Raw genomic sequence first — 14,421 nt, 5'->3', positions numbered from 1 at the left:
ACTTTGACATGTAGAAATGTCTCTTCATTATATTTGGTTGGTTTGTATTTCAATCACATTTACTTCTTCAGTATTAGGAAAAGGAAGTACTAGTGCACCTAACAAGGATAATTAGCGTTGTGAGGATATATTTCCATATTCTAGGTTGCTTTTGAGGGCTATGTGGTTGTAAAATAACTAGAAACACGTAAGTTCTCACAAGTTGTCTGGATACATCTTTATGCACTTAATGTGAGTGGGTACATTTAAAATACATAATAACATCCAACACCTGTTGAGATCTCTTTTCCACACTTCGGGGTATATATACACATCTACATATATATCAAGATTTCTCAACTTCAGTACTATTAACATTTTAGGCTGAATAATTATTTATTATAAGGAGCTATCCTGTGTCTATTGTGGGATGTTTAGCAGCATCCTTAGCCCCTACCCACTAGATTTCATCAGTAGTATGAGTACACACATAAGCCCGTGTGCTCTCCTTCTCTCCAGCTGTGACAACCAAAATTGTACCCAGATATTGCCAAGCACTTCCTAGGAAGAGCAAAACTGCACCGGTTGAGAATCAGTGATACACACTGATGACAGCGTTTTCTCTATCCAGGCACACATTCAACTGTTGGTCCCATAAGCATTCATTCTAAATCCCACCCATCTCCTCCAAACTCTTAACCAGCTCCAAACATGATAATTGGCCCCTCCAGAAACCTTCAACCAGAACAAAGGACTGGTTTCCTTTCTATCTTTTATTTTATTATTATTATTATTTTTTGAGATGGAGTCTTGCTCTGTCGCCCAGGCTGGGAGTGCAGTGGCACGATCTCAGCTCACTGCAAACTCTACCTTCCAGGTTCAAGCAATTCTCCTGCCTCAGCCTCCTGAGTAGCTGGTATTACAGGCAGGCGCCACCATGCCCAGCTAATTTTTGTATTTTTAGTAGAGACGGGGTTTCACCATGTTGGCCAGGTTGGCCTGGAACTACCGACCTCAGGTGAGCCACCTTCCTCGGCTTCCCAAAGTGCTGGGATTACAGGCATGAGCCACCGCGCCTGGCCCCAAATGGTTTCCTTTCTAATCCAATGAGCCCACATATGCTACACTACCTATACTGCATCTTTCCAATGTGGCACCTTTTCTGCATTCCCATGTCCTTCCTTCAGACACCCATCACTCTCTTGGCCTACTTGTCTCTAGCATCACTACCTCCCAAGCCAATCTTCACACTTTGCCAGTGTTCTTTCTATAATAAAATGTACTTCTTGAAATAAAATTCAAACCCCTGAGCCTGTCCTTGAGACTCATCTAGTTGAGGCCTATCTCATCTTCTAACACTTCCTACATGCACCTTCAAACCAGCCCTCTCAAAATATTTTAGGTTCATTAAACAGGCTATGCTTTTCTTCTTGTTTCTGTGTTTTTACATGCTCTTTCCCCAAGCGGTTAAAAATGTGAGTTGAGAAGTTAGGCTGTGTGATGGTTAATTTTATGTGTCAACTTGGCTAAGTCACAGTACCCAGATATTTGGTCAAACACCAGTCTAGATGTCACTGTAAAGGTATTTTTTTAAAATGAGATTAACATTTAAATCAGTTGACTTTGAGTACAGCAGTATATCCACCACAGTGCGAGTGGGCCCCATCAAATCAGTTGATGGCCCTAAAAGAAAAAGATTGAGGTCTCTCAAGGGAGAAGGAATTCTGCTGCAGACTGCTTTCGAACTATAGCTGAAACATCAACTCTTCCCTGGGCTGCCGGCCTGCCCTACAGATTTCAGACTTGACAGCCTCCACAATAAATGACACACACACACACACACACACACACACACACACACACACACACACACACACACCCACACACACACCCCCACCTCTCCTAATGGCTCTGTTTCTCTGGAAAACCCTAATATAGGCTACCTGGGTTCAAAGCCTAATAGCACTGCTAATAAGCTGTGCGATGACCTCAGGCAAACAATATAACCTCTCTAACCTTCCAATTCCTCAACTGTAAAATGGAGATAGCAACTGAAGCTTCCTAATAGGGCTACTGTGAGCATTAAATTTAACAATGTATGTACTTTGTTTTGTATGGTCTCTGGGACATAAGAGCTCAATAAATGTTAGGGGTTATTATTACCTAACATCTACTTATTTCACAAGGAACTTAATACTGTCAGAAAAGCCTTCTCGAGACTCCCCAACCGAATGATATTAACGAATATCCTAGTCCTATGTATCCCCCAAAGTACTCTGTGCATACCACAACACACCACTCTCTTACAAAAGGTAAGATTAAGAGACCATAAGCAAGTTATAGGCAGAGATCATATCATGGGCATTAAACCTAACGAAATGCCTGGCACAAAGTAATAATTCAATAAATATTTATTTTTTAGGCTCTAGTAAAAGGAGGAAAACTCCTAGTGGTCCAGCTTGAGAAGAGCAAACCATTATCGATCAGTAAGTGCATCTCCACAACAACAGGACCCTAAAGTTGGTTACAAAAAGCAGCAATTAAGCCCACACACAGTACACATTTAAATGCTGGCTTTTTCCATGCAAGAAATGAAGAGTGAATCAGTTTTGATCCCACCTTCAAACACAATGCATGTTATATAAACAAATATTCACTCAAGAGAAAAGAATTTCTATTCCAATGACAAAGGCCCATTAATTATAAACTTGACTATAAGTGTACCTCTCCCATACAACTATAGTTTCCAGATAAACTGATTTTGTTTTAAATCCTTAATTTACAACCTAGACCTTCTGGTAGCTCATGTATGAAGAATATAAAACACACTGAATAAACAACAATTTCTGAAAGGCTTCTCCTCCCAAAAAGACAAATTTAATACGATTTATGAGTATCTCTCCATTATTGCCCTACAGTTTGACAGGGCTATTATTTTGATCCCACAACTTAAAATACCACAAACTATGCCTTTGAATGTGTGAAAGGAAAAGTGAATTTCTTCCCTGTCTTATAACGTGTCTTATAATTTCTTGTCCCCAGCATGACTATTTATTCATCCTGTGGATTCTTAAAAACCCACTTTACATGCTGACTTTTAAGAACTCAGTTTTCACCTTTAAAGAAACCTTCCTTTCACAACATTCTTATTCTCCATTCCTCTTCCACTCCAACCTCCAGTTTAGAAGTTCATGTCCTATATGTTTCACTTGAATTTACAAGTATTGCTGCCATTCTTCGGGTTATATCTGACACAGGACAGTGGACAGCTTGTAGAGCTGGCCTTAAAGCACACTTGAACCAAATCTACTCACTGACACAAGAGCTCAATATGAGCCTATACAATCCTAAATATTACATCCCCAGTTAAAAAATAAAAATAAAAACCTAAGATACTAAAATTAAAACTGGAGCAGTAGGTATTAACCTAAGGTCAAGAAATCTGAAAATCCCCTGAAACTGTCAGCAAAGATTTGAATGTGTGCTTACGTGCATTTTTCTAGAAAGAAGATCCACATATTTAATCAAACTTGAAATTCTGATTTGTTTAAATATAAGTACCATTAAGGATGCTCCAATTCACCGTAAGAATAGAACTTTCAGATTTCTTAACATTCACAATTTTCATTAAGACTAGAAACACACTCACCCAAAGGTCCTTGCCCCTTGCTTTTGAGGTGGGTGTTTTCAGCCCCTACCTACAGTTTATTTTGCTCACAGAAACATGTACATGTGAAAAGGCTCAGAGATTTGGCTTCCTGACTGACTCCTCATATAACTTATCCAGGGGGGTTAATTAAGACACGGCCAAACTATGTCCATGCTTTAGTGAATATCAGCACTCAAGCAAGTTTCACACAACCTGATTAAAATTGACTCAAAGTGTCTTACTTCAGTAATCACTTAGACGGAATGAATTTTACATTAGTGGGATCAAGCATGCACCAGGCCTCAGTGGAAATGAAAAGGGCTTATAGTAATAGGATTTATAAACCCACCCATTAGGTTAATGGCTAAATAATTTACATGTAACTTTCTCCCCCACCCCGCCTTCCCTCACCCTTTAACTCAGTAAAAACTATGCTTGGCATTTTCCACTGCAGTGCCACACACAAAGGAAATAGCCTTTCTATTTTGGGACATTCTAATTTCTAATAATGGCTTGGGTAGCTACCATTAACTCTTTCAAAGCACAAATAATTGGCTAATAAAATTAAGTATTCTATAAGGCCTAAAAGTGCTTAATTGATCATAATTGTCTATTTAAGAAGAAGGCGTCAGGCTGGCTATGCTCAGATAATGAAGTTGGGCAATTCTGAAGCACTGCAATCAGTGTAATACAGCTAAAAAAGACATTGGCATTTTCTAGAATCTGTAACATTTTCTTTATAACTAAGGTCATGGGAAAATCTGACCAGAAAACTTTGAGCTCCCAGCTCCCACAAATGGCAGATTTAACAAGTTGTCCCTTGTCGTTACTAAACACCTGGTCTGAAGCTCAATCCTGGAAGAGCACACAGCTGGTAGTCTGGAGAACCCGAAGTTGGACAGTGACCAAGGTGGTGCTGTCACCATTTTGACAGAAGCATTCTGATCTCTAGAAAGCTCCTTTTTAGGATCAGTGTGTGACAAAATAGCCATTGGAGTGTCCATAATTACTCTGTTCTTCAAATGAAGTGAGACGAGGGAGAACGTTTTAGGCCCAATACCTCAGAGGGTAATTCCCTTGCTCAGTACCAGAGCTAAATACTAAATTATGTTCTATCATGACCACTTTCTAGACGGCCTCTTAAAGCAACTCTTTATTTTTTTACAAAGTGGCATCCCTTGCCCACTTCCATTCTACTGTAAGTTCAACAAACAGATTCTATGAGCTAGCTATGATTAAAATACAGAGGGGTCCCACTTAAAAAAATCTTCTGAGAAAGACGGTCTAGTTTTAGGGAAATGTAAATGTGTTCAACTGTCCAGAGAAACATGTGTTGTAGACACATGTTCAGGCATGACTCTAGAATAAATACAGTTGACCCTTGAATGATGCGGAGGTTAGGGGCACCAATCCCCTTGCATTCAAAAATCCATGTATAACTTTTGACTCCCTTAGAACTTAACTACTAATAGTCTACCGTTGACCAGAAACCTTGCCAATAATATAAACGGTTAACGAAGTATTTCGTATGTTTATATGTATTATATACATATAAACAACAAACTAGAGAAAAATTGTTCTTCTTACAATATGAAGGTGGGCAATAAACTAGAAAAAAATGGTTTCTTACAATAAACTATAGAAAAAAATGTTACTAAGAAAATTATAAGGAAGATAAAATATCTTTACTATTCATTAAGTGGAAGTAGATCATCATAAGGGTCTTCATCCTCATCATCTTCATGTTGAGTAGGGCTGAGGAGGAGGAGGGGCTGGTCTTGCTGACTCTGGGGTGGCAGAGGTGGAAGAACATTTATGTATAGGTGGACACACACAGTTCAAACTCATGTTGCTTAAGGGTCAACTATATATTTAAGAATCAATCAAATGACATATTCCCATTTATCAATCACATTTTCTCCTGTCCCATTATATTCTATACTTTCGCTGGGAAGAATCCAGAGAAATTTTGAATCAAACAAAGATCAAGTTGAGAAAAGGAATTTAGGATGGAGATACAGAATATGAAGAAGCAATATAAAGGATATATGAGGTTTGGCTACTCACTGCTTTAAAAGAAAGCAATCTCCTTCACTTTTGAACTTTGTGCTTTTTTTTGGAAACAGGGTCCCGCTGTGTCACCCAGAATGGAGTGCACTGGGGCAATCTTGGGTCACTGCAGCCTTGACCTCCTGGGCTAAAGCAATCCTCCCACATCACCCTCCCAAGTAGCTGGGACTATAGGCGCACCCCACCAAGCCTGGCTAATTTTTTTTTTTTTTTAAAGACAGGGTCTCACTATGTTGCCTACCCTGGTCTCAAACTCCTGGACTCAAGCAATCCTCCCACCTCAGCCCCCCAGTGTGCTGGGATTACAGGTGTAAGTCATTGCACCCAGCCTGTGCATTTCCACTCTCTAATTTGGCCAAGGCTCAAGAATTTGATATGAATTATAGGAAGCACTATATTCTCTTGTCATTTAGAACCTCAATAAGGAACTCATTCATTCAAACACCAACAGTATTTACTAAACTCTTCTCATGTGCTAGACGTAGGTCATAGGGAACACAACTGTGAATGATTCAGACATGATCCCTTCCCTCTTATAGGGCATAACCCCCAGTAGAGCAGAGAACCAAATAGGCTATTGGAAAATACACACATACTACATACACACACATGTACATAACAGGGGCTCCTGGGGCAGGAGTTAGAGAAAAGTCCATAAAAACAGATAATGTATAAGGGGAAGGTGAGTATAGGGAATAACAGGAAAAGGAGGATGGAAGAACAGTGTTTGTGAAGATGCAAAGAACACAGGGAAATGCTGAATGGTGAGTAAAAAAAAAAATTAAGTTTTAAAAAAACAATTTTTTTTTTTTTTTTTTTTACAAAGGCAAAGAAAATAAAATGTATGGTTGAGGCTAGAATGTTCAGGGGAAATGGAGAGAGGGTGGGAGAGAGGCCCAAATGTGAAGGGCCTTGTAAGTCACATTAAGGACTTTAAACTGGGGAGTGGCATAAGCAGATTGGCAGTTTAAAGAGTTCTCTCTGGCTATAAAACATCTGGAGAATACTTGAGGTGGGGCAGTGTCCAGGGAGATGTAATGAGGCCTGAATAGCATAATTGCAGTGACAATGGAGATAGAGAATCACAGATATTTAGCAAGTGGAATCTACAGGACTTGGCACTGGGCTGGATTTGAGGCATTAGGAAGAGACAGGAGTCAAGAATGATACCCATGTTCCTGGCTTAACAACTGGGTAAACAGTGTCATCATTCACTGAGACAGGGAATCAGGGAAGGGAAACAGGTTGGCAACCAGAACTGCAAGGGCAGTTTTGGAACTGAATAGGATATGCCTGTGGAACACCTCAATGGAGATCAGAGAAGCAGACAGAAGCTAAGACGTTCAGCAGAGGGGATGTAAGGAATTTCAGGTACAAGAAATTCAAAGCTTAACAGGGATGCAATATATTAATATCAATAAACCAAAGCAATATCAGCATGCAGACAATAACAGAACTCTTCAAAATGCCTGGCACAACTCACTGAAGGGGTAGCCAGAGAAAAGGGAGACTAGGCAAGTTAGCACCAAAACCATGGTAATGGTGCTAGAGTGGCAGGTGCTCCATGGTTCTCCTGATTCCTCATTCCTCCTCTAGTACCTTCTGTTCCCTTTGAGCTATCAGATCTCCATTCTTTCTGTTACTATTGGCAGGTGTCACACAAACCAGGGGCCACTAGCAAATCTGATGCAGGCCGCCATAGTCAGACAGTCAGGCACCACACAGTGACCTTTAATGAGAATGATCCTAACAGGTGGCTAGTACTTAATACAAATAATTGTATTAAGCCTCTGAACAAGGTCAAAAAAGGAGAGCACCTTGCTTTGTCATGTGCCACCAAAACTACAAGCTGTGGCTTAACAAACAGCAGGCAAAACCTTTGCAATAGCTCCCCTCCTTGAGGCCATGTTGATGGGCTCAACAGGGAAACTGAACACCAATCAAGTCACAAGAGCCTCCTAGAGCCCTCTACACCTACATAACCATAACCACCCTTTTCACTGCCTCTCTTCTGCACTGGAGAGGAGGAGAGAGGTGGGGGTAGTTCTATTTTATGTTAAGTTTGGTGCTATTTGCTAGCAGTTACCATTTATACTTATTCAATAAAGATAAGTATACCCTTCCAGAGAAACTAAGTCATAAGTGATTAATTGCTTTTGTCACTAATTAGATTTTATAGCATCAAATGTCTCACAGTTTTCATGGACCTTTAACCTCAGAGCAAGCCACTGTTCAGACACAACAGACAGCTGTGGGGTGGATGGGGGTGGGAGGAGCCTATGCAACCTTTTCGGAAAGACAAACACCTCTATCATGGCCCAGAAATTCCACTGGGTGGTAAGAAGCCAGGAGTCCTGTGACCTGCAGTGGGAACCCATGTGCTGATCTACAGCCTTTCTCCTTGACCTTTACATCCAAAAAAAAAAAATCTTTCTTTCTCTTGGAGACAACTTCCTCTACTCCTATCCTCTTAAACCTTGTGACTGCAAATGGCATGGCTAGAACAAGTCACACACCACTGGCATGTCTGTACCCAGATAAAGAATCTAAGCAATAGATCCGATTCCTGTCAGCTGCAAAAGAGCCAGCATTTCAGCTGCTTCTCATTCTTTATTTTTAAATGGCAGGATGGGCTCAAGGGCATGGTGGCCTGTCACCCAAGAAGAGATTAAAGATTAAAAAAGATAAAACCAACACCATTGAGGGTAGATAAATTCACAGGAGACTGGGAATTGAAAAAGTGCTTCAGAAAAGCACATAAAACATTTACGAACCAGTTATAAGTGTGTTTCTCTTAGTGACATGGTAGAAGGAAACTGATTATGGGAGCAAGAGAAGAATCAAACCAACTACAGATCAGTTCCTAGTCAATGGGACTAACAGAATAATTCTCCAGCTGCTAATTTTTAAAATACTTTCAGAACCCAAAGCATTAAAACGTTGGAATGTGCTCTCAACGATCAAGTTTCCTAGTCAATCGGTCCTCCAAACCAAAGAGCATGTAAAATTAAATGTAAGTCAAAAAAATTTAAAGAATATGGTTAGGAAGAAGAACTTACCTATGCAGAATACAAAATGTAATTTCTTTTTTCCCCTATACCACTGTCATCACCACCAGATAATTCTCAACTAATTCTTACAAGCTGAAGACCAACTTGGATTTTGATGTATAAACTGCTTTTGACGATATTTCATTTTAAACAGATAAACACTTTAAAAAAAAAATGCAAGCCGAAGACACCCTTTTGAGAAACTAAGAAAACAGATGTTGAAGCCATTTGTTTAGATGAAGAGGAATTTTCGCTTTTATAGGAATACAATGATTCATGAAGAGGAAAAAAGTCTGTCATCAAGTTTACTTCAATAGATACTCTTGGGTTTGAGGCAGCTTTCTAAATATGGCCATTGCTTTTCTTCACATCTCATCTCTCCTGAAATATCTCAAACTACCACTAACAAACATTACTTTTACTGTCTTTGTTCTTTTAAATTTTCTGCTTAGTTAATATATTGTGCAGGGGAAAAACCACAACTCTGGTACTACAGCATTACATACTTGCTTTTATTGCTTAGGTAGCGGTACAAAATACCTACCGCTTTGTTGATCTATCACAAATATGTCAGCTTGAGAATATTACAACAGGAATACAAGAAACCCTAACAATAACTTCTTATATAACAGCTCTCCTCAACCCCAAAACAGATGGAATAAGAGAATAGTGAAGTTTTCCTAAGAAGTTCTAACAAAGAGAAAAATCACCTTTCTTGGTTTGTGTTTAGTGGAGATGCTAAGAAGAATTAAACAGGGAAGGCCGGGTGCGATGGCTCACTCCTGTAATCCCAGCACTTTGGGAGGCCAAGGTGCGTGAATCACTTGAGGTCAGGAGTTTGAGACCAACCTGGCCAACATGGTGAAACACCATCTCTACTAAAAAAAATACAAAAATTAGCCAGGTGTGGTGGCACACATCTATAGTCCCAGCTACTCGGGAGGCTGGGGCAGGAGAATCATTTGAACCCGGGAGGTGGAGGTTGCAGTGAGCCGAGATCACGCCACTGCACTCCAGCCGCCTGGGCAATAGAGAGAGAGAGACTCAGTCTCAAAAGAAAAAGAAAAAGAAACAAAAGGGCACTAGGAAGGGCAACAGGTCTCTTCTGAGGGGATGGCGGGGTCCATCCACCCACAATCAAGAGGCTCTCTTCAGACGGGCACGGTGGCTCACGCCTGTAATCCCAGCAATTTGGGAGACTGGCGCGGGCGGATCACCTGAGGTCAGGAGTTCAACACCAGCCTGGCCAACATGGTGAAACCCCATCTCTACTAAAAATACAAAAATTAGCCGGGCATGGTGGTAGGCACCTGTAATCCCAGCTACTTGGGAGGCTGAGGCAGGAGATTTGCTTGAACCTGGGAGGCAGAGGTTGCAGTGAGCAGAGATGGCACCACTGCACTCTAGCCTGGGCAACAGAGCAAGATTCTGTCTCAAAAAAACAAAACAAAAAAAAGAGACTCTCTTCATATAACAACCCTCCTATGACTAGCACCAGAGTTCACACAATTCTCCTGTGATTTCACTATAATTGCCCACATTTTTGTGAACAATCTCTTTATCAAATCCTATTAATACCAATGTCATCTCTTTCCTGCCAGGATCTTGACTGATAGACCAAATAAATTTTAAAACAAACAAACAAAAAAAGCCGTTTTGAAATGTCTTCTTGAAACCTCATCCTCCTGAAAGTAGACTCACACAAAGCAACACCTTTTGAAAATCTAGGCCTTTTTTTTTTTTTTTTTTTTTGAGAGGGAGTCTATCTCTTCTCATTCAGGCTGGAGTGCAATGGCGTGATCTTGGCTCAATGCAACCTCCACCTCCTGGGTTCAAGCCATTCTCCTGCCTCAGCCTCCCAAGTAGCTGGGATTATAGGCACCTGCCACCACACCCAGCTAATTTTTGTATTTTTGGTAGAGATGGGGTTTCACCATGTTGGCCAGGCTGGTCTTGAACTCCTGATCTCAGGTGATCCACCCGCCTCGGCCTCCCAAAGTGCTGGGATTACAGAAAATCTAGGCTTTTAAGACTTGTAAATAAGAAGATATGCTGTGAATTTTCTTTAAAGAGCAAGCCTTTGATATCTCTCTTTGACCATGACATATTAATAACGCTCAAAGTTAAATTTCCGTCAGCCCAACTTTATCCCAAAGAGAATGAAAAATAGTAGAAGACTACCTCCACCTTATGATCTTGACAATTTTGGAAATTACTATATTATTAATATATGTTAATTTACATAGTTATATTTCCATACACTGCACATTAACACTGAGGACCAGGACTGTGTCTTACATTTGTTTTCCTCATACTAAATCATGCCTTGCAATAGTTCCTTTAACAGAGGATATATCTGAAAAATAATTTCTTGACAGTTGGAAATAGTATCAACAGTAAAAGAACATAAGCAGGAAAGCTAGCCCCAAGAGATATGCTTGGTTACTTTGGTATTTTCTTATTTGGCATGCCTTATTAAATGATTCTGCCACCAGAAGAAAAATAAAAGCCTCACTGTTAGGTGAATATAAAATTTTAGGAAAACAGCTGTATAACCATCAAGATTATTTTCCACAAGTAGCTAACATGAAACAGAATTTACAACAGAGGCAGGAAGAAGAGTAGGTGTAGTTAGAATAGAAGGAAATGAGGAGGCTCAACAAGAATTAATTACTGGTAATTACACATGCTACAGCCTCTCTTTTCTCCACCCTCTAGCTAATCAACAGTGGGAACAGATGTGGTCTGTGGTATTGGGGAGGGGGGTGCTAAACAGCTGTTTGGAGAACATGCCATTAAAAAGCAGCCTTGTCCACAGAAACCCAAGAGTTTTAGTGTTTGAAAGAAAAGAGGTAATGAATAATGACCACAGTCTTACTCTGAACTTCAGCTCATTCAGGCCAACGATTAAAAAAAGTCTTTCTCCTGATTTCTAATAAACTATGGCAGTAGCTTTGATATTTTCTGTTATAAGAGTACCTCAATATTTCAATATTTGAATCTATTTCACATATCTCACCCAAGTAGTCCCAAAACCAGTAGAAAAATTCAACTTTTTTGAGTAAACATTCAATAAATCTTAACTATAATGATTATCACAAGAAACACTCTAAAACTCCCACTATAGAGAATACCAAATTAGGATGAAATAATCCTAAATTTGCTAAACCATCTTTTTGGACATTTTTTCATGGATAAGAACTCTATGCAACACGGAACTTGGAACATCCCAGCTTACTTCTTATAAAATCTGAAGCATGTGGCACAAGGTCAATGTATATAATCATTCCTAAAAAATAAAAACACAAACCAATTCCAGGGATAAATTTAAAAAACAATACAATAGGCCGGGCGTGGTGGTTCACGCCTGTAATCCCAGCACTTTGGGAGGCCGAGGCAGGTGGATCATGAGGTTAGGAGTTCAAGACCATCCTGGCCAACATGGTGAAACTCCATCTCTACTAAAAATACAAAAATTAGCTGGGTGTGGTGGCCTACACCTGTAATCCCAGCTACTCGGGAGGCTGAGGCAGGAGAATCGCTTGAACCGGGAGGTGGAGGTTGCAGTGAGCCAAGATCGTGCCATTGCACTCCAGCCTGGACGACAGGGCAAGACTCCATCTCCAAACAAACAACAACAACAACAAAAACAATCAAGGCTTTAACAGTTTAGCGTACTCACAGAACAAAAGTTTCAACCTGTTTGTGCTTCCTCCAAAGTCTGATGACTACCAGTTGGGCAGGGTCAGTGACATCTCCTACCTCACCTAGGATACCCCCAAGTTTCAAGGAATGAGGATAGATGACACAGGTCTGGCTTCCGGAATTTATAGTTGACTGCTACTTATGATCTGAAACCCTTATGCTGGAGTAGCAGAGAAGATTTTTGTCTTTGGAACCATTTAGGCTCCAAAAGGCTGTATAATAAGTCCATTTGTTCACAAATCCAAAGCAGTGCTCAATAAATGATTATGCCACCGATTGACAGTAAGCATATTGCCTGCTTTTGCTGAAATGTGCAACTGTGTTAGAACCTCTGAAAGCTCTTGAGCAGCTTAACAATTGCAAGTTCTTCTTAGGTTAAATGTTTATTTATATATACATACACATAAATAAATGAGTGGGGGCTGTATATACACGTAAAATGAGCGCACATATTCATATACACTTGCAGGATATGACACTAATTTCTCATATCTAATCTTATTAAACTGAACTTGCATATTCTCAATTTTACTTCTGTGTATTTTTGGGGCAACTTCAAAAATTTCATTCAGTTTCAGTATATGTAAATTGCACAAAACTATGATTCAATCCTGTTGGGGATAATTAGAGAAAGATGAAGCTGCAGTTGAGAATAGGAAAGGAAGGTAAAAGCTAATGTTGGAACAGAAATAAAGATTTTTAGAATGAAGCCACACTCTGACGACATCTAAGTCAGCAGGAGGGGGCAGGATGTGAGTGGGGAGCTCCAGGGAGATGGACGTCAACAATTTCTCCATTTAAAAATCAGAAAGGCAACGAACAGTGTCAAAGAAAATTAGCCATAGTGGAGGAGGGGAAATGTCTCAAAGCATGCTTATCTGCAACAAAGCCAATTTTCTCTTAAGGGATAGTAAATGAAAAAGAAAATGGATCCCTTATTACTAAATAAAAGAGTATAAAGGGTCATTTGTATTACATTGAGAAGATTTAAATGAATGTAAATACTGTTTGTTCTTAAGAATTTCCATAGACACACTCTAAACTTCAAACCTCCTGCAACTATAGTTTCTATGACGTCTAAAGTTCTCAGAGTTAATTTCTACATCCAACCACAGTTTTCAGGAACCTCTTTCTCCTGAAGAGTAAAGGACTGTACCTTTCCTTTGCAATTCACCAGGATAAAGCTATTCTTTTTGGTGTACTCTGCAAACCCACCTTTAGATTCTGAGAAATAATTCTAATTATCTGCAAGAGAGTACATAAGAAAGTTTAAATTAATCCTTCATCCTGAATTATGTTGCTTTTCTGCATCAGCAAAGACACATTACCATGCAAAATAATGAGCTTTTTTTCTTGATAGAGAATGTATTTGGGAGAGAAATGGGAGTTTCTGGCAAAAAAATAAAGGCTTCATTACTTCAGCTTTAAATGTAAATTAGGTACTCAGCGGCTTTCAAGTTGGGACAGTTTTCCTTACACAAGATAAGATGAATTATATTTTATTCCTTAGTTCTTAACAAGAGTCACTTCTTTAGACATACCTAACCCTTAAACAAAGGCTGTTCTTTGTCATAGCTAGGGAAATGTTTTTATTACTGATGTTCTTTAAATATGAATAAAAATCTCTTTTCCATACTCATGCTTATAACAAGCTGTTACTTCAGCAAAGAAGATCTAAAATGCATATAGAAAAAAGGGGACTACTTGCTTTCTCTATGAACATTACACGTATCACCCGACCTAACGGAAAGGCCTTAAAAAAAAAATTCATCAACACAGGCCCTTTCCATGTTATTTGTGTCTTCACTTTCTTTCATCAATGTTTTATAGTTTATAATGTATAGGCCTTCTACCTCCTTGGCTTAATTTACTCCTAAGTATTTTATTCTTTTTTATGCTATTGCAAATGAGATTTTCTCTTAATATCTTTTTTCGGATAGTTTATTGTTAGTGTATAGAAACAACTGA

At 39.4% G+C, this 14,421-nt stretch overlaps 1 protein-coding gene across 4 annotated transcripts in view; it reads right to left on the bottom strand.

Annotated features, from left to right (window-relative positions):
- POLA1 (DNA polymerase alpha 1, catalytic subunit) overlaps positions 1-14,421 on the bottom strand; it is a 297,808-nt gene that overhangs the window by 188,699 nt on the left and 94,688 nt on the right. The window lies entirely within an intron of this gene.

Source organism: Gorilla gorilla, chromosome X (assembly GCF_029281585.2).
Source record: "Gorilla gorilla gorilla isolate KB3781 chromosome X, NHGRI_mGorGor1-v2.1_pri, whole genome shotgun sequence".
Lineage (NCBI taxonomy): Eukaryota > Metazoa > Chordata > Mammalia > Primates > Hominidae > Gorilla > Gorilla gorilla.
This window is presented reverse-complemented; position numbering and strand designations above follow the sequence as displayed.